This window comes from Ranitomeya variabilis, chromosome 3, assembly GCF_051348905.1.
Source record: "Ranitomeya variabilis isolate aRanVar5 chromosome 3, aRanVar5.hap1, whole genome shotgun sequence".
Lineage (NCBI taxonomy): Eukaryota > Metazoa > Chordata > Amphibia > Anura > Dendrobatidae > Ranitomeya > Ranitomeya variabilis.
The window spans coordinates 844,703-865,000 of record NC_135234.1 but is presented as its reverse complement, the minus strand read 5'-3'; the positions used below and the strand labels follow the sequence as shown (position 1 = coordinate 865,000).

The window sequence follows — 20,298 nt, the reverse complement described above, 5'->3', positions numbered from 1 at the left end:
AGGGGCTACATGACACCACCTGGACACGGGGGTGGGGCTACATGACACCACCTGGACACGGGGGTGGGGCTACATGACACCACCTGGACACGGGGGTGGGGCTACATGACACCACCTGGACACGGGGGAGGGGCTACATGACACCACCTGGACACGGGGGAGGGGCTACATGACACCACCTGGACACGGGGGAGGGGCTACATGACACCACCTGGACACGGGGGAGGGGCTACATGACACCACCTGGACACGGGGGAGGGGCTACATGACACCACCTGCACACGGGGGAGTTATGCTTATACCCCAGTGCCAGTATACTGGGGGGGGGGGGATTGGTTATACCCCAGTGCCAGTATACTGGGGGGGGGAGGTTATACCCCAGTGCCCCTCCCCCGGTCTCATTTACTGCCATTATCTTATCTAGCATAAGACCACAAACAAATGTAGAAGAGAAAATCCAGGAGATAACGAGGAGCCAGAACATTGTCTCCAGGGTCAGGGGCCGGACCCCCAGGGAGGGTGGGGGTCCTCATTGTGTCATCAGGACTGATGCAAGGTTACACAAACTATGGCTGAGATACAACATTGAGCATATGATCGTGTAGACTCATGACACAATAGTAGGACACATGAGATGGGTATGTATGGGGTCCTGCTCCAAGGGGTCCCAGCGATTGAGGTCCCGCTGACCCTAAGGTCCCACTCTCTGGGACTGTGATGTATGGGGTCCTGCTCCCTGGGGTCCCGCTCCCCGGGATTCTGCTCCCTGGGGTCCCGCTCCCCGGGATTCTGCTCCCTGGGGTCCCGCTCCCCGGGATTCTGCTCCCTGGGGTCCCGCTATGTACCTGCTGCAGGCTCCGGTGTCTTCCGCTCTCGCTTCCTGCCTGTGTGAGGACTTTGTCTGCTGTCTGGGGTCCCGCTGTCTGGGATCCCGCAGTCTGGGGTCCCGCAGTCTGGGGTCCCGCAGTCTGGGGTCCCGCAGTCTGGGGTCCCGCTATGTACCTGCTGCAGGCTCCGGTGTCTTCAGCTCTCCCTTCCTGCCTGTGTGTGAGGAGTTTGTGTCTGCTGTCTGGGGTCCTGCTGTCTGGGGTCCTGCTCTCTGGGGTCCTGCTCTCTGGGGTCCCGCTATGTACCTGCTGCAGGCTCCGGTGTCTTCAGCTCTCCCTTCCTGCCTGTGTGAGGACTTTGCTGTCTGGGGTCCTGCTCTCTGGGGTCCTGCTCTCTGGGGTCCTGCTCTCTGGGGTCCCGCTATGTACCTGCTCCTGCTGCAGGCTCCGGTGTCTTCCGCTCTCGCTTCCTGCCTGTGTGAGGACTTTGTTGTCTGCTCTCTGGGGTCCCGCTGTCTGGGGTCCCGCTATGTACCTGCTGCAGGCTCCGGTGTCTTCAGCTCTCGCTTCCTGCCTGTGTGAGGACTTTGTTGTCTGCTCTCTGGGGTCCCGCTGTCTGGGGTCCTGCTCTCTGGGGTCCTGCTCTCTGGGGTCCCGCTATGTACCTGCTGCAGGCTCCGGTGTCTTCAGCTCTCCCTTCCTGCCTGTGTGAGGACTTTGCTGTCTGGGGTCCCGCTCTCTGGGGTCCCGCTCCCTGGGGTCCCGCTATGTACCTGCTGCAGGCTCCGGTGTCTTCAGCTCTCCCTTCCTGCCTGTGTGAGGACTTTGCTCTCTGGGGTCCTGCTCTCTGGGGTCCTGCTGTCTGGGGTCCCGCTGTCTGGGGTCCCGCTCTCTGGGGTCCCGCTATGTACCTGCTGCAGGCTCCGGTGTCTTCCGCTCTCGCTTCCTGCCTGTGTGAGGACTTTGCTGTCTGGGGTCCTGCTCTCTGGGGTCCTGCTCTCTGGGGTCCCGCTCTCTGGGGTCCCGCTATGTACCTGCTGCAGGCTCCGGTGTCTTCAGCTCTCCCTTCCTGCCTGTGTGAGGACTTTGCTCTCTGGGGTCCCGCTCTCTGGGGTCCCGCTCTCTGGGGTCCTCCTGTCTGGGGTCCCGCTCTCTGGGGTCCCGCTATGTACCTGCTGCAGGCTCCGGTGTCTTCCGCTCTCGCTTCCTGCCTGTGTGAGGACTTTGCTCTCTGGGGTCCTGCTCTCTGGGGTCCCGCTCTCTGGGGTCCCGCTCTCTGGGGTCCTGCTCTCTGGGGTCCCGCTATGTACCTGCTGCAGGCTCCGGTGTCTTCCGCTCTCGCTTCCTGCCTGTGTGAGGACTTTGTCTGCTCTCTGGGGTCCTGCTCTCTGGGGTCCCGCTGTCTGGGGTCCCGCTATGTACCTGCTGCAGGCTCCGGTGTCTTCCGCTCTCGCTTCCTGCCTGTGTGTGAGGAGTTTGTTGACTTCCTCGTGTGCAGCTCTTCCCCCGGTCCGGCCCCTCGTTACCTGCCGCCCCCGCCCCGGGCTCCAGGTGGCCGGACAGGTTGGACCAGTAGCCCGGGCGTCACACCCAGCCCTGCGTCATGTCACCCGGAATGTGCCCCATATCCTCCGCTCATCCCTGATAACGGAGACTTTCCGCCGCCCTACAGAGAAGTGCGCGGCTGCCGGTCTCCACCAGGCTCGTGGTCGCCACCGTTACCCAATTCCAGGACGGTGGGTAGAAAGTTGCCACTTTTTTGCCCGGTCTCGTCCTTAATAAAAAGGCAAGCGTCTGATTTATTAGCGTCTGTGCACACGGTGCGGATTCCATTGTGGATTTTTACGCACAGATTCTGCAGAATCCACAGGTAAAACGCAGATTCCCTGCAGGTTTTCTGGAGCTTTTGTGCGGATTTCGGCTGCGGATTCCTATAATGGAATAGGTGTAAAAAGCTGCGGAATCCGCACAAAGAATTGACATTCTGCGGAAAATAAACCTCAGCATTTCCGCACGGAGTTTTCCTCAGCATGTGGATTTGGTTTTCCATAGGTTTACATGGTGCTGTACACCGGAAAACTGCTGCGGCTCCGCAGGGCCAATTCTGAAAGATTCCCACGCTACAGTTCATGAGTTTCTGCCACCAGGGGGCGCAGCTTCAGGTACGTCACCACTAGTTACCGAAGCTCCGCCCCCTGGATATCAGTCATTCCCCAGTCCTCTACAGGCGGGAGCAGACACATTAGCAGGCTCCTGGTTGTAAATGTATTTAACCCAGGGCCGGCTCCAGGTTTTTGAGGGCCCCGGGCAAAAGAGTCTCAGTGGGCCCCCCCTTTAACACATAGTATATAGCAGCCCACGTAGTATATAGCACAGCCCACGTAGTATATAGCAGCAAACATAGTATATAGCAGTGCAGCCCACGTAGAAGTATATAGCAGCCAACGTAGCATATAGCAGCTGTCACGATTCACACCGCGACTGTCAAGATCCCTTAGCCGCTGCCCACAATATGTCACGGATTGGGGTGACTTTAGACCAGCAGACGGCTATCACATGTGCAGGGGGCTTATCCTAGTTATTCCTCCACTGCCACAATGTGATGAAAAGAACACACACAATGCTATTGACCTCTTAGTTTACAGCAGGGGCTTATTTTAGGTATCCCACTGCTCTTCAATATACCATGAACTGCAGGGATTTGTGTATCCCGCTTACAGTTTCACTCAACACTTGCAGCTCTCTGGCGCCCCCCTTACTCTCAGGTCAGATTAGGTACTGCACCCTGGGTAATTAGTCGCCAGAAAGGCTGCCTGCTATGTACTGGCTATTGGGCGCGCTGCAGCGACGCGATAACTACTCTCACTCAGGCAGGAACAATAATTATCAAGCCGCAGTCGCTGCAATGTCACCCAAAGGCCTCCACACGGTAGTGCCGCCACCAGCTCCGATTAAACGGGGTCCGGAGCTAACCCAAACCGTAGCGTAATTCCCTTCAGAGACAGGGTACGGTTTAGAGCATGGAGAAATAACTGGCATGAAATAATATACCCATAAAGTTTATGCAGTGTTTATCAAAATTTTCTACAAAGATGTTATAAATGAGACAATTGCAAATATGTACAAGGTAATTATGAAAATAAAAGGATTAAAGGAAGAAAAGATAACTCACATGTTCTTAGTTCATATCAGTTCAGGCAAACACCATGCTCGGGGGAGGGGCTCCCAAAAATCCCAATGCATGAGGTACAGCTCTTCAGGTCAGACCCACATGTTCTTCCAGCAGCAGACTCACTGCTGGAGTCCGGCCAAAACAGTTATAGCTTAGGTCGGTGACATCACCAAAAAGGCTGGCTATCCCAGACCCTCCTCTCTCTACATTCTGACTAAGTATAAGCTAAATCTTTCTGACTTGTAATTCCGCTGCTGAACCTATCATAATCGCACCATACCCCTCATTCATCTCGTATCATCGCCGGCATTCCAGTGAGACCAAACATGTCCCACCTGTCACGCACACTGACAGAGAAATCCCTACCTCTGTACCAGATGGAGCTAGAAACCTGTGTTTCGAGGGATGGGTAGATCCTCCGAGTGTGATTATGACGATATATTTTTGTGTTCGTATTTTAAATCGTTTGCCTAATATCTTTCAAAAACAGAACAAAGGACTTTCATGATTCTAGAATCTTCTCTAACAGTTAAAGCTGAGCACTGTCTACTACAGGAAATGCCGGTCGTAAATGCCTTTCGTCAATAAAACTCTCTTCCCCCATGCACAGTGGAAAGGCAGCTCAACTCTGAAGTAAAGAGAAGGGGGGGTTTCTTAGCCCACATCCTGGGCTGACAAGAGAAACTAAACTTATGATATTTCATACCATATCGTGACACCTCCCCCTTTTGGCGTGCGCTACGGCGGCAGAACCTCTCGGTATGCCTCCATGCGCACCTCCGTGGGTTCACCCTGGCGGGAGAGTCCATCTGCATTCCCATGCTTCTTGCCCGCTTTGTGTTTAATGGTGAAGTCAAATTGCTGAAGGGCAAGGCTCCAGCGTAGCAACCTGCCATTGGTTCCACACATGGTGCTTAGCCAGCGCAGAGGGTTGTGGTCGGTCACCACCGTGAAGGTGCGACCGTACAAGTAGGGCTGCAAGCGCTGCAGGGCCCAGACTATGGCCAGGCACTCCTTCTCAATGGTGGAGTAGGCCACTTCCCTCGGCAAAAGTTTCCGGCTCAGGTACAACACGGGGTGCTCTTGGTCATCCGAGTCAACCTGGCTGAGCACAGCACCAAGGCCAAACTCGCTGGCGTCGGTCTGTACCAAGAACGGTCGACTGCTGTCGACTGCTTTCAACACAGGGGCGTTGCACAGTGCTGTCTTCAACGCCTGGAAGGCCCCCTCACAGCCATCTGTCCAGTTGACGATGTGGGGTAGCTTCTTCCTGGTGAGGTCCGTCAAAGGTTTTGCCGGGCTACTATAGTGCTGCACGAAGCGCCTATAGTACCCTGCAGTGCCCAGGAAGGACATCACCTGTTTCTTGTTCCTGGGAGTGGGCCAGTTCACGATCACGCCCACTTTGTCAGGCTCTGGCTTTAGGGTGTTTCCACCTACCCGGTGTCCCAGGTAGTGAACCTCCCTCATGCCCATCTGGCACTTTCCCGGCTTGATAGTCAGGCCTCCCACCGCTGCCACCAATATGTCACGATTCACACCGTGACTGTCAGGATCCCTTAGCCGCTGCCCACAAGATGTCACGGATTGGGGTGACTTTAGACCAGCAGACGGCTATCACATGTGCAGGGGGCTTATCCTAGTTATTCCTCCACTGCCACAATGTGATGAAAAAAACACACACAATGCTATTGACCTCTTAGTTTACAGCAGGGGCTTATTTTAGGTATCCCACTGCTCTTCAATATACCATGAACTGCAGGGATTTGTGTATCCCGCTTACAGTTTCACTCAACACTTGCAGCTCTCTGGCGCCCCCCTTACTCTCAGGTCAGATTAGGTACTGCACCCTGGGTAATTAGTCGCCAGAAAGGCTGCCTGCTATGTACTGGCTATTGGGCGCGCTGCAGCGACGCGATAACTACTCTCACTCAGGCAGGAACAATAATTATCAAGCCGCAGTCGCTGCAATGTCACCCAAAGGCCTCCACACGGTAGTGCCGCCACCAGCTCCGATTAAACGGGGTCCGGAGCTAACCCAAACCGTAGCGTAATTCCCTTCAGAGACAGGGTACGGTTTAGAGCATGGAGAAATAACTGGCATGAAATAATATACCCATAAAGTTTATGCAGTGTTTATCAAAATTTTCTACAAAGATGTTATAAATGAGACAATTGCAAATATGTACAAGGTAATTATGAAAATAAAAGGATTAAAGGAAGAAAAGATAACTCACATGTTCTTAGTTCATATCAGTTCAGGCAAACACCATGCTCGGGGGAGGGGCTCCCAAAAATCCCAATGCATGAGGTACAGCTCTTCAGGTCAGACCCACATGTTCTTCCAGCAGCAGACTCACTGCTGGAGTCCGGCCAAAACAGTTATAGCTTAGGTCGGTGACATCACCAAAAAGGCTGGCTATCCCAGACCCTCCTCTCTCTACATTCTGACTAAGTATAAGCTAAATCTTTCTGACTTGTAATTCCGCTGCTGAACCTATCATAATCGCACCATACCCCTCATTCATCTCGTATCATCGCCGGCATTCCAGTGAGACCAAACATGTCCCACCTGTCACGCACACTGACAGAGAAATCCCTACCTCTGTACCAGATGGAGCTAGAAACCTGTGTTTCGAGGGATGGGTAGATCCTCCGAGTGTGATTATGACGATATATTTTTGTGTTCGTATTTTAAATCGTTTGCCTAATATCTTTCAAAAACAGAACAAAGGACTTTCATGATTCTAGAATCTTCTCTAACAGTTAAAGCTGAGCACTGTCTACTACAGGAAATGCCGGTCGTAAATGCCTTTCGTCAATAAAACTCTCTTCCCCCATGCACAGTGGAAAGGCAGCTCAACTCTGAAGTAAAGAGAAGGGGGGGTTTCTTAGCCCACATCCTGGGCTGACAAGAGAAACTAAACTTATGATATTTCATACCATATCGTGACACCTCCCCCTTTTGGCGTGCGCTACGGCGGCAGAACCTCTCGGTATGCCTCCATGCGCACCTCCGTGGGTTCACCCTGGCGGGAGAGTCCATCTGCATTCCCATGCTTCTTGCCCGCTTTGTGTTTAATGGTGAAGTCAAATTGCTGAAGGGCAAGGCTCCAGCGTAGCAACCTGCCATTGGTTCCACACATGGTGCTTAGCCAGCGCAGAGGGTTGTGGTCGGTCACCACCGTGAAGGTGCGACCGTACAAGTAGGGCTGCAAGCGCTGCAGGGCCCAGACTATGGCCAGGCACTCCTTCTCAATGGTGGAGTAGGCCACTTCCCTCGGCAAAAGTTTCCGGCTCAGGTACAACACGGGGTGCTCTTGGTCATCCGAGTCAACCTGGCTGAGCACAGCACCAAGGCCAAACTCGCTGGCGTCGGTCTGTACCAAGAACGGTCGACTGCTGTCGACTGCTTTCAACACAGGGGCGTTGCACAGTGCTGTCTTCAACGCCTGGAAGGCCCCCTCACAGCCATCTGTCCAGTTGACGATGTGGGGTAGCTTCTTCCTGGTGAGGTCCGTCAAAGGTTTTGCCGGGCTACTATAGTGCTGCACGAAGCGCCTATAGTACCCTGCAGTGCCCAGGAAGGACATCACCTGTTTCTTGTTCCTGGGAGTGGGCCAGTTCACGATCACGCCCACTTTGTCAGGCTCTGGCTTTAGGGTGTTTCCACCTACCCGGTGTCCCAGGTAGTGAACCTCCCTCATGCCCATCTGGCACTTTCCCGGCTTGATAGTCAGGCCTCCCACCGCTGCCACCAATATGTCACGATTCACACCGTGACTGTCAGGATCCCTTAGCCGCTGCCCACAAGATGTCACGGATTGGGGTGACTTTAGACCAGCAGACGGCTATCACATGTGCAGGGGGCTTATCCTAGTTATTCCTCCACTGCCACAATGTGATGAAAAAAACACACACAATGCTATTGACCTCTTAGTTTACAGCAGGGGCTTATTTTAGGTATCCCACTGCTCTTCAATATACCATGAACTGCAGGGATTTGTGTATCCCGCTTACAGTTTCACTCAACACTTGCAGCTCTCTGGCGCCCCCCTTACTCTCAGGTCAGATTAGGTACTGCACCCTGGGTAATTAGTCGCCAGAAAGGCTGCCTGCTATGTACTGGCTATTGGGCGCGCTGCAGCGACGCGATAACTACTCTCACTCAGGCAGGAACAATTATTATCAAGCCGCAGTCGCTGCAATGTCACCCAAAGGCCTGCACACGGTAGTGCCGCCACCAGCTCCGATTAAACGGGGTCCGGAGCTAACCCAAACCGTAGCGTAATTCCCTTCAGAGACAGGGTACGGTTTAGAGCATGGAGAAATAACTGGCATGAAATAATATACCCATAAAGTTTATGCAGTGTTTATCAAAATATTCTACAAAGATGTTATAAATGAGACAATTGCAAATATGTACAAGGTAATTATGAAAATAAAAGGATTAAAGGAAGAAAAGATAACTCACATGTTCTTAGTTCATATCAGTTCAGGCAAACACCATGCTCGGGGGAGGGGCTCCCAAAAATCCCAATGCATGAGGTAAAGCTCTTCAGGTCAGACCCACATGTTCTTCCAGCAGCAGACTGACTGCTGGAGTCCGGCCAAAACAGTTATAGCTTAGGTCGGTGACATCACCAAAAAGGCTGGCTATCCCAGACCCTCCTCTCTCTACATTCTGACTAAGTATAAGCTAAATCTTTCTGACTTGTAATTCCGCTGCTGAACCTATCATAATCGCACCATACCCCTCATTCATCTCGTATCATCGCCGGCATTCCAGTGAGACCAAACATGTCCCACCTGTCACGCACACTGACAGAGAAATCCCTACCTCTGTACCAGATGGAGCTAGAAACCTGTGTTTCGAGGGATGGGTAGATCCTCCGAGTGTGATTATGACGATATATTTTTGTGTTCGTATTTTAAATCGTTTGCCTAATATCTTTCAAAAACAGAACAAAGGACTTTCATGATTCTAGAATCTTCTCTAACAGTTAAAGCTGAGCACTGTCTACTACAGGAAATGCCGGTCGTAAATGCCTTTCGTCAATAAAACTCTCTTCCCCCATGCACAGTGGAAAGGCAGCTCAACTCTGAAGTAAAGAGAAGGGGGGGTTTCTTAGCCCACATCCTGGGCTGACAAGAGAAACTAAACTTATGATATTTCATACCATATCGTGACAGCAGCCCACGTAGTATATAGCAGTGCAGCCCACGTAGATGTATATAGCAGCCCACGTAGTATGTAGCAGCGCAGCCCATGTAGTATATAGCAGCCAACGTAGCATATAGCAGTGCAGCCCACGTAGAAGTATATAGCAGCCAACGTAGCATATAGCAGTGCAGCCCACGTAGTATATAGCAGCGCAGCCCATGTAGTATATAGCCGCGCAGCCCATGTAGTATATAGCAGCCCACGTAGTATATAGCAGCACAGCCCACGTAGTATATAACAGCCCACGTAGTATATAGCAGTGCAGCCCACGTAGTATATAGCAGTGCAGCCCACGTAGTATATAGCAGCGCAGCCCATGTAGTATATAGCCGCGCAGCCCATGTAGTATATAGCAGCCCACGTAGTATATAGCAGCACAGCCCACGTAGTATATAGCAGCCCACGTAGTATATAGCAGCACAGCCCACGTAGTATATAGCAGCCCACGTAGTATATAGCAGCGCAGCCCACGTAGTATATAGCCGCGCAGCCCATGTAGTATATAGCAGCCCACGTAGTATATAGCAGTGCAGCCCACGTAGAAGTATATAGCAGCCAACGTAGCATATAGCAGTGCAGCCCACGTAGTATATAGCAGCGCAGCCCATGTAGTATATAGCCGCGCAGCCCATGTAGTATATAGCAGCCCACGTAGAAGTATATAGCAGCCAACGTAGCATATAGCAGTGCCGCCCACGTAGTATATAGCAGCGCAGCCCATGTAGTATATAGCCGCGCAGCCCACGTAGTATATAGCAGCCCACGTAGTATATAGCAGTGCAGCCCACGTAGTATATAGCAGTGCAGCCCACGTAGTATATAGCAGCGCAGCCCATGTAGTATATAGCCGCGCAGCCCATGTAGTATATAGCAGCCCACGTAGTATATAGCAGCACAGCCCACGTAGTATATAGCAGCCCATGTAGTATATAGCAGCACAGCCCACGTAGTATATAGCAGCCCACGTAGTATATAGCAGCGCAGCCCACGTAGTATATAGCAGCGCACGTAGTATATAGCAGTGCAGCCCACGTAGTATATAGCACTGCAGCCCACGTAGTATATAGCAGCGCAGCCCATGTAGTATATAGCAGCCCAGCCCATGTAGTATATAGCCGCGCAGCCCATGTAGTATATAGCAGCCCACGTAGTATATAGCAGTGCAGCCCACGTAGTATATAGCAGCGCAGCCCATGTAGTATATAGCCGCGCAGCCCACGTAGTATATAGCAGCCCACGTAGTATATAGCAGTGCAGCCCACGTAGTATATAGCAGTGCAGCCCACGTAGTATATAGCAGCGCAGCCCATGTAGTATATAGCCGCGCAGCCCATGTAGTATATAGCAGCCCACGTAGTATATAGCAGCACAGCCCACGTAGTATATAGCAGCCCACGTAGTATATAGCAGCACAGCCCACGTAGTATATAGCAGCCCACGTAGTATATAGCAGCGCAGCCCACGTAGTATATAGCAGCGCAGCCCATGTAGTATATAGCAGCCCAGCCCATGTAGTATATAGCCGCGCAGCCCATGTAGTATATAGCAGCCCACGTAGTATATAGCAGTGCAGCCCACGTAGAAGTATATAGCAGCCAACGTAGCATATAGCAGTGCAGCCCACGTAGTATATAGCAGCGCAGCCCATGTAGTATATAGCCGCGCAGCCCACGTAGTATATAGCAGCCCACGCAGTATATAGCAGCACAGCCCACGTAGTATATAGCAGTGCAGCCCACGTAGTATATAGCAGTGCAGCCCACGTAGTATATAGCAGCGCAGCCCATGTAGTATATAGCCGCGCAGCCCATGTAGTATATAGCAGCCCACGTAGTATATAGCAGCACAGCCCACGTAGTATATAGCAGCCCACGTAGTATATAGCAGCACAGCCCACGTAGTATATAGCAGCCCACGTAGTATATAGCAGCGCAGCCCACGTAGTATATAGCAGCCCACGCAGTATATAGCAGCACAGCCCACGTAGTATATAGCAGTGCAGCCCACGTAGTATATAGCAGTGCAGCCCACGTAGTATATAGCAGCGCAGCCCATGTAGTATATAGCCGCGCAGCCCATGTAGTATATAGCAGCCCACGTAGTATATAGCAGCACAGCCCACGTAGTATATAGCAGCCCACGTAGTATATAGCAGCACAGCCCACGTAGTATATAGCAGCCCACGTAGTATATAGCAGCCCACCACGTAGTATATAACACAACCCAATCAGTATATAAGAGCCCATACCTTGTCCTCCCAGCCAGGCTCTGCATCCCCCCGGCCCCCGCAATCCTTTGTTCCAGGTGGCAGGTGCTGCACACTTCCTGTTTGGCGACGCTCGGCTCAATCTCCAGGCACTGGACAGTCGGAAGTCACTCTGCTCTGCTGCGTATCCATGGCGACGGATTGTGGGCTGCTCTCCAGCAGCTGCAAAAGTTCCAGAGCTCCGTGCTGCCTCTGCCTCCTCTCTTCTAGTGTGCACCTCGGACCGCAGATGCCTGCCTCAGGGGCCGCATGCGGGCAGCCTGCCCTTAACGCCGGCCCTAAATGGGCCCCCTTGTCTCACCAGGTGTTATGACCCCAATGGCGAGGGTCTCAGAAATATCAGCAAGTCTGCGAAGTACAAAAATCCAGCTCATAGGGCAGTGGTAACTGGGTTGACCATATATCTACTCCTAACGCCAACACTAGAAGTAGCCGGGGAACATGCCTACGTTGGTCGCTATATGTCTCGCGCCAGCCGGAGAGCTAACTACCCCTAGAAGAGGAAAACAAAGACCTCTCTTGCCTCCAGAGAAAGGACCCCAAAAGTAGGATACAAGCCCCCCACAAATAATAACGGTGAGGTAAGAGGAAATGACAAACACAGGGATGAACTAGGTTTAGCAAAGAGAGGCCCACTTACTAATAGCAGAATGTAGTAAGATAACTTATATGGTCAACAAAAACCCTATCAAAAATCCACACTGGAGATTCAAGAACCCCCGAACCGTCTAACGGCCCGGGGGGAGAACACCAGCCACCCTAGAGCTTCCAGCAAGGTCAGGATACAGATTATATACAAGCTGGACAGAAATGCAAACAAAAACAAAATAGCAAAAAGCAAGAAAGCGGACTTAGCTTAATCAACACAGGAACCAGGATCAGTAGACAAGAGCACTACAGATAGCTCTGATATCAACGTTGCCAGGCATTGAACTGAAGGTCCAGGGAGCTTATATAGCAACACCCCTGACCTAACGACCCAGGTGAGCATACAAGGGATGAATGACATACCCAGAGTCAAATCACTAGTAGCCACTAGAGGGAGCCAAAAGGTAAATTACAACAGTACCCCCCCCCCTTAGTGAGGGGTCACCGAACCCTCACCAAGACCACCAGGGCGATCAGGATGAGCGGCGTGAAAGGCACGAACTAAATCGGCCGCATGCACATCAGAGGCGACCACCCAGGAATTATCCTCCTGACCATAGCCCTTCCACTTGACCAGGTACTGAAGCCTCCGCCTGGAGAGACGAGAATCTAAGATCTTCTCCACCACGTACTCCAACTCGCCCTCAACCAACACCGGAGCAGGAGGCTCAGCAGAAGGAACCACAGGCACAACGTACCGCCGCAACAAGGACCTATGAAATACGTTGTGAATGGCAAACTACACCGGAAGATCCAGGCGAAAGGATACAGGATTAAGGATCTCCAATATCTTGTAAGGACCAATGAATCGAGGCTTAAATTTGGGAGAGGAGACCTTCATAGGAACAAATCGAGAAGACAGCCATACCAAATCCCCAACACGAAATCGGGGACCCACACCGCGGCGGCGGTTGGCAAAACGCTGAGCCTTCTCCTGTGACAACTTCAGGTTGTCCACCACATGATTCCAGATCCGCTGCAACCTATCCACCACAGAATCCACTCCAGGACAGTCAGAAGGCTCCACATGTCCCGAGGAAAAACGAGGATGGAAACCAGAGTTGCAGAAAAATGGCGAAACCAAGGTGGCAGAACTAGCCCGGTTATTAAGGGCAAATTCAGCCAACGGCAAGAAGGTCACCCAATCATCCTGATCAGAAGAGACAAAACACCTCAAATACGCCTCCAGAGTCTGATTAGTTCGTTCCGTTTGTCCGTTAGTCTGTGGATGAAAAGCGGACGAAAACGACAAATCAATGCCCATCCTACCACAAAAGGATCGCCAGAACCTGGAAACAAACTGGGATCCTCTGTCCGACACAATATTCTCAGGAATGCCATGCAAACGAACCACGTTCTGGAAGAACACAGGAACCAGATCAGAAGAGGAAGGCAGCTTAGGCAAAGGAACCAGATGGACCATCTTGGAGAAACGATCACATATCACCCAGATGACAGACATGCCCTGAGACACCGGAAGATCAGAAATTAAATCCATAGATATGTGTGTCCAAGGTCTCTTCGGGACAGGCAAGGGCAAGAGCAACCCGCTGGCACGAGAACAGCAAGGCTTAGCTCGAGCACAAGTACCACAGGACTGCACAAATGACCGCACATCCCTTGACAAGGAAGGCCACCAAAAGGACCTGGCCACCAGATCTCTGGTGCCAAAAATTCCCGGGTGCCCTGCCAACACTGAGGAATGAACCTCGGAAATGACTCTGCTGGTCCATTTAGCAGGCACAAACAATCTGTCAGGTGGACAAGAGTCAGGCCTACCAGCCTGAAATCTCTGCAACACACGTCGCAGATCTGGAGAAATAGCTGACAAGATAACTCCTTCCTTAAGAATACCCACAGGTTCAGCGACTCCAGGAGCATCAGGCACAAAGCTCCTAGACAGAGCATCGGCCTTCACATTCTTAGAACCTGGTAAATACGAGACCACAAAGTCAAAACGGGAGAAAAACAATGACCAGCGGGCCTGTCTAGGATTAAGGCGTTTAGCAGACTCGAGATACATCAGATTTTTGTGATCAGTCAAGACCACCACACGATGCTTAGCACCCTCGAGCCAATGACGCCACTCCTCAAATGCCCACTTCATGGCCAACAACTCCCGATTGCCCACATCATAATTTCGCTCTGCCGGCGAAAACTTCCTAGAGAAAAAGGCACAAGGTCTCATAGGAGAGCAACCAGGGCCTCTCTGCGACAAAACGGCCCCTGCCCCAATCTCCGAAGCATCCACCTCAACCTGAAAGGGAAGTGAGACGTCAGGCTGGCACAAAACAGGCGCCGAAGTAAACCGGCGTTTCAACTCCTGGAAAGCCTCCACGGCAGCAGGAGCCCAGTTAGCTACATCAGAGCCTTTCTTGGTCATATCCGTCAGCGGTTTAACAACGCTAGAGAAATTTGCGATAAAACGACGGTAGAAGTTAGCAAAACCCAAGAACTTCTGAAGACTCTTAACTGACGAGGGTTGAGTCCAATCATGAATAGCTCGGACCTTGACTGGATCCATCTCCACAGCAGAAGGGGAAAAAATGAACCCCAAAAAGGGAACCTTCTGTACACCAAAGAGACACTTTGAGCCTTTTACAAACAAAGAATTTTCACGCAAAATCTCAAAAACCATCCTGACCTGCTCCACATGCGAGTCCCAATCATCAGAAAAAACCAGAATATCATCCAGATAAACAATCAAAAATTTATCCAGATAGTTCCGGAAAATGTCATGCATGAAGGACTGAAAAACTGAAGGTGCATTAGAGAGCCCAAATGGCATCACCAAGTACTCAAAATGACCTTCGGGCGTATTGAATGCGGTTTTCCATTCATCGCCCTGCCTAATGCGCACAAGGTTGTACGCACCACGAAGGTCTATCTTGGTGAACCACTTGGCACCTTTAATCCGGGCAAACAAGTCTGACAACAGAGGCAAAGGATACTGAAATTTGACAGTGATCTTATTTAAAAGCCGATAGTCAATACAAGGTCTCAAAGATCCGTCCTTTTTGGCCACAAAAAAGAATCCTGCACCAAGAGGGGAAGAAGAAGGACGGATATGCCCCTTCTCAAGAGACTCCTTGATATATGAACGCATCGCAGTATGTTCAGGTACCGACAGATTAAACAGTCTCCCCTTAGGAAACTTACTGCCAGGAATCAAATCTATTGCACAGTCACATTCCCTATGAGGAGGCAATGCACTGGACTTAGACTCGCTGAAGACATCCTGATAATCAGACAAATACGCCGGAACTTCCGAAGGCGTAGAAGAAGCAATAGACAAGGGCAGGGAATCTCCATGAATTCCATGGCAGCCCCAACTAGACACTGACATAGCCTTCCAGTCCAAGACTGGATTATGGGTCTGTAACCATGGCAAACCCAAAACAACCAAATCATGCATTTTATGCAGAACAAGAAAACGTATTACCTCCCGATGTTCGGGAGTCATGCACATGGTAACCTGTGTCCAATACTGCGGTTTATTTTTTGCCAATGGCGTAGAATCAATACCCCTAAGAGGGATAGGATTTTCCAATGGCTCAAGAACAAATCCGCAGCGCTTGGCAAATGACAGATCCATAAGGCTCAGGGCAGCACCTGAGTCCACAAACGCCATGACAGGATACGATGACAGTGAGCAAATCAAAGTTACAGATAGAATAAATTTAGGTTGCAAATTACCAATGGCAACCGGACTAACAACCTTAGTAAGACGTTTAGAGCATGCTGAGATAACATGTGTAGAATCACCACAGTAGTAACACAAGCCATTCTGGCGTCTATGAATTTTCCGCTCACTTCTAGTCAGGATTCTATCACATTGCATTAAATCAGGTGCCTGTTCAGACAACACCATGAGGGAATTTGCGGTTTTGCACTCCCGCAACCGCCGGTCAATTTGAATTGCCAGGGCCATGGAATCATTCAGACCTGTGGGAATGGGAAAACCCACCATCACATTCTTAATGGCTTCAGAAAGGCCATTTCTAAAATTTGCAGCCAATGCACACTCGTTCCACTGGGTCAGCACGGACCATTTCCGAAATTTTTGGCAATACACTTCAGCCTCGTCCTGGCCCTGAGACATAGCCAGCAAGGCTTTTTCTGCCTGAATCTCAAGATTGGGTTCCTCATAAAGCAAACCGAGCGCCAGAAAAAACGCATCAATATCAGCCAATGCCGGATCTCCTGGCGCCAGCGAGAAAGCCCAATCCTGAGGGTCGCCCCGTAAAAAAGAAATAACAATTTTCACTTGCTGAGCGGAGTCTCCAGATGAACAGGGTCTCAGGGACAAAAACAATTTACAATTATTCCTGAAATTTCTAAACTTAAATCGGTCTCCGGAAAACAGTTCAGGAATCGGTATCTTAGGTTCTGACATAGGATTTCTGGTAACATAATCTTGTATGCCCTGCACACGAGCAGCAAGCTGGTCCACACTTGTAATCAAGGTCTGGACATTCATGTCTGCAGCAATCACAAGCCACTCAGAGGTAAAGGGGAAAAGAAAAAAAAATGAGAGAGAGAAAAAACAACTCAGAACTTTCTTTCTTATAATCCCGCTTCTGCAATGCATTTAACATTTAATACTGGCCTGGCAAACCGTTATGACCCCAATGGCGAGGGTCTCAGAAATATCAGCAAGTCTGCGAAGTACAAAAATCCAGCTCATAGGGCAGTGGTAACTGGGTTGACCATATATCTACTCCTAACGCCAACACTAGAAGTAGCCGGGGAACATGCCTACGTTGGTCGCTATATGTCTCGCGCCAGCCGGAGAGCTAACTACCCCTAGAAGAGGAAAACAAAGACCTCTCTTGCCTCCAGAGAAAGGACCCCAAAAGTAGGATACAAGCCCCCCACAAATAATAACGGTGAGGTAAGAGGAAATGACAAACACAGGGATGAACTAGGTTTAGCAAAGAGAGGCCCACTTACTAATAGCAGAATGTAGTAAGATAACTTATATGGTCAACAAAAACCCTATCAAAAATCCACACTGGAGATTCAAGAACCCCCGAACCGTCTAACGGCCCGGGGGGAGAACACCAGCCACCCTAGAGCTTCCAGCAAGGTCAGGATACAGATTATATACAAGCTGGACAGAAATGCAAACAAAAACAAAATAGCAAAAAGCAAGAAAGCGGACTTAGCTTAATCAACACAGGAACCAGGATCAGTAGACAAGAGCACTACAGATAGCTCTGATATCAACGTTGCCAGGCATTGAACTGAAGGTCCAGGGAGCTTATATAGCAACACCCCTGACCTAACGACCCAGGTGAGCATACAAGGGATGAATGACATACCCAGAGTCAAATCACTAGTAGCCACTAGAGGGAGCCAAAAGGTAAATTACAACACCAGGGCCCCGGCACTTGCCCGGGTACACCGGGTGCTGACGCCGGCCCTGATTTAACCCCTTGAGATGGATCGCAGAGTGGGACCTGACTGTACGGCGGACAGGTATGGGATATTGTTGCTTTTTAATTTTGGAATTTCTTCAGTTGGATTGAGTGTACAATTAAGATAATAAAACCCTGTGTCTTTAGTTCATTAAAATACTTTATTCTTAATGTGTGTGCGTATTATTAACCCTTTGAGACTATTGGATTAATAATGCATAGGTGTCATAATTGACGCCTCTCCATTATTAACCCGGCTTAATGCCACCTTACAATAGCAAGGTGACATTAACCCTTCATTACCCCATATCCCACCGCTACAGGGGACTGGGAAGAGAGTGGCCAAGTGCCAGAATAGGCGCATCTTCCAGATGTGCCTTTTCTGGGGTGGCTGGGGGCAGATGTTTGTAGCCAGGGGGGGGCCAATAACCATGGACCCTCTCCTGGCTATTAATATCTGCCCTCAGTCACTGGCTTTACCACTCTGGTGGAGAAAATTGCGCGGGAGCCCAAGCCAGTTTTTTCCGCCATTTAACCCATTATTTTACAAGCTACAGCGCCCACATTTTGCACATACACACTACTAACATTAGTAGTGTGGAATATGTAAAAAAAAAGGGGATATGAGATGGTTTACTGTATGTAATCATGTCTCATATCCTGTCGAGTTTGGGAAGGAGAAATGAAAAGCCGGCAATTGAATTACCAGCTATTCTGCTATCTAGAACTGTATTAAATATAAATACATATATATATATATATATATATATATATATATATATATACACACACACAGGAGGGAAGATACAGTATATACTATATATATATATATATAGTACAGACCAAAAGTTTGGACACACCTTCTCATTTAAAGATTTTTCTGTATTTTCTCCAGTCACCAGACCTGAACCCAATCGAGATGGTTTGTGGTGAGCTGGACTGCAGAGTGAAGGCAAAAGGGCCAACAAGTGCTAAGCATCTCTGGGAACTCCTTCAAGATTGTTGGAAGACCATTCCCGGTGACTACCTCTTGGGCCGGTTTCACACGTCAGTGGCTCTGGTACGTGAGGTGACAGTTTCCTCACGTACCGGAGACACTGACACACGTAGACCCATAAAAATCAATGCATCTGTGCAGATGTCATTGATTTTTTGCGGACCGTGTCTCCGTGTGCCAAACACGGAGACATGTCAGTGTTCGTGGGAGCGCACGGATTACACGGACCCAATAGAGTCAATGGGTCCGTGTAAAACACGCACCTCACACGGACATTCTCCGTCTGGGGTCCGTGTGCGTGCAGGAGACAGCGCTACAGTAAGCGCTGTCCCCCCCACATGGTGCTGAAGCCGGTATTCATATCTTCCCTGTAGCAGCGTTTGCTATAGAGAAAATATGAAGAATAGTGTTAAAAATAAAGATCCATGTGTCCGCCGCCCCCCCACCCCCTGTGCGCCCCCCCGCTGGTCAGAAAATACTTACCCGCTCCCTCGCTCCTTCCTGGTCTGGCCGCGCCTCCTACTGTATGCGGTCACGTGGGGCCGATCATTTACAATCATGAATAGTCGGCTCCGCCCCTATGGGAGGTGGAGCCACATATTCATGACTGTAAATGATCGGCCCCACGTGACCGCATGCAGGAGAAGCCGCGGCCAGACCAGGAAGCAGCGAGGGAGCGGGTAAGTATTTTCTGACCAGCGGGGGGGGGGGGGGGGCGCACAGGGGGTGGGGGGGCGGCGGACACATAGATCTTTATTTTAAACACTATTCTTCATATTTTCTCTACAGCAAACGTTGCTGCAGGGAAGATATGAATCGCAGCTTCAGCACCATGCAGAGTGGGTACCACACGCTCCGTGTGGTACCCACTCGCCATACGGGCGGCACACGTGTGCCGCACGTATGGCCTCCGTGAGTTCCCAGGCACACGGACACGGATAACTCCGGTACCGATTTATTCCGCTACCGGAATTATCTAGACGTGTGGGACAGCCCTTGAAGCTCATCATGAGAATGCCAAGAGTGTGCAAAGCAGTCATCAAAGCAAAAGGTGGATACTTTGAAGAGCCTAGAATATAAGACATATTTTCAGTTGTTTCACACGTTTTTGTTAAGTATATAATTCCACATGTGTTAATTCATAGTTTTGTTGCCTTCAGTGTGAATGTACAATTTTCATAGTCATGAAAATACAGAAAAAACTTTAAATGAGAAGGTGTGTCCAAACTTTTGATATATATATATATATATACATACATACATCTCTACCCCCATCTGTGAATCTCCTCTCCTGCCGTCCATTCTATGTGTGCGTCTCCTCTCCTAGTGTCCATCCTATGAATGAGACGTGCGTACTTCGTTGCTCCTGCCGTCCTTTCTATGTGCGTCTCCTCCCCTGGTGTCCATCCTATGAATGAGACGTGCGTACATCGTTGCTCCTGCCGTCCTTTCTATGTGTGCGTCTCCTCTCCTGGTGTCCATCCTATGAATGAGACGTGCATACATCGTTGCTCCTGCCGTCCTTTCTATGTGCGTCTCCTCCCCTGGTGTCCATCCTATGAATGAGACGTGCGTACATCGTTGCTCCTGCCGTCCTTTCTATGTGTGCGTCTCCTCTCCTGGTGTCCATCCTATGAATGAGACGTGCGTACATCGTTGCTCCTGCCGTCCTTTCTATGTGTGCGTCTCCTCTCCTAGTGTCCATCCTATGAATGAGACGTGCGTACATCGTTGCTCCTGCCGT

The 20,298-nt window shown here is 50.4% G+C and overlaps 1 protein-coding gene across 10 annotated transcripts in view; it reads right to left on the bottom strand.

Annotated features, from left to right (window-relative positions):
- SLC37A1 (solute carrier family 37 member 1) overlaps nt 1-2,382 on the bottom strand; it is a 60,266-nt gene extending 57,884 nt beyond the window's left edge. Inside the window, exons 1-2 of one of the 10 annotated variants that reach the window (XM_077293498.1) lie at nt 1,307-1,626; nt 846-891 (exon numbers count right to left, since the gene is read on the bottom strand). The gene's annotated coding sequence lies outside the window, so the exon portion shown is untranslated. Of the gene's footprint in view, nt 1-845; nt 892-1,002; nt 1,214-1,265; nt 1,627-2,137 lie in introns of those variants that run through there. The other 9 variants (XM_077293504.1, XM_077293503.1, XM_077293507.1 and 6 more) reach the window with 9 other exon arrangements.
- Between the last annotated feature and the right edge of the window lie 17,916 nt (nt 2,383-20,298).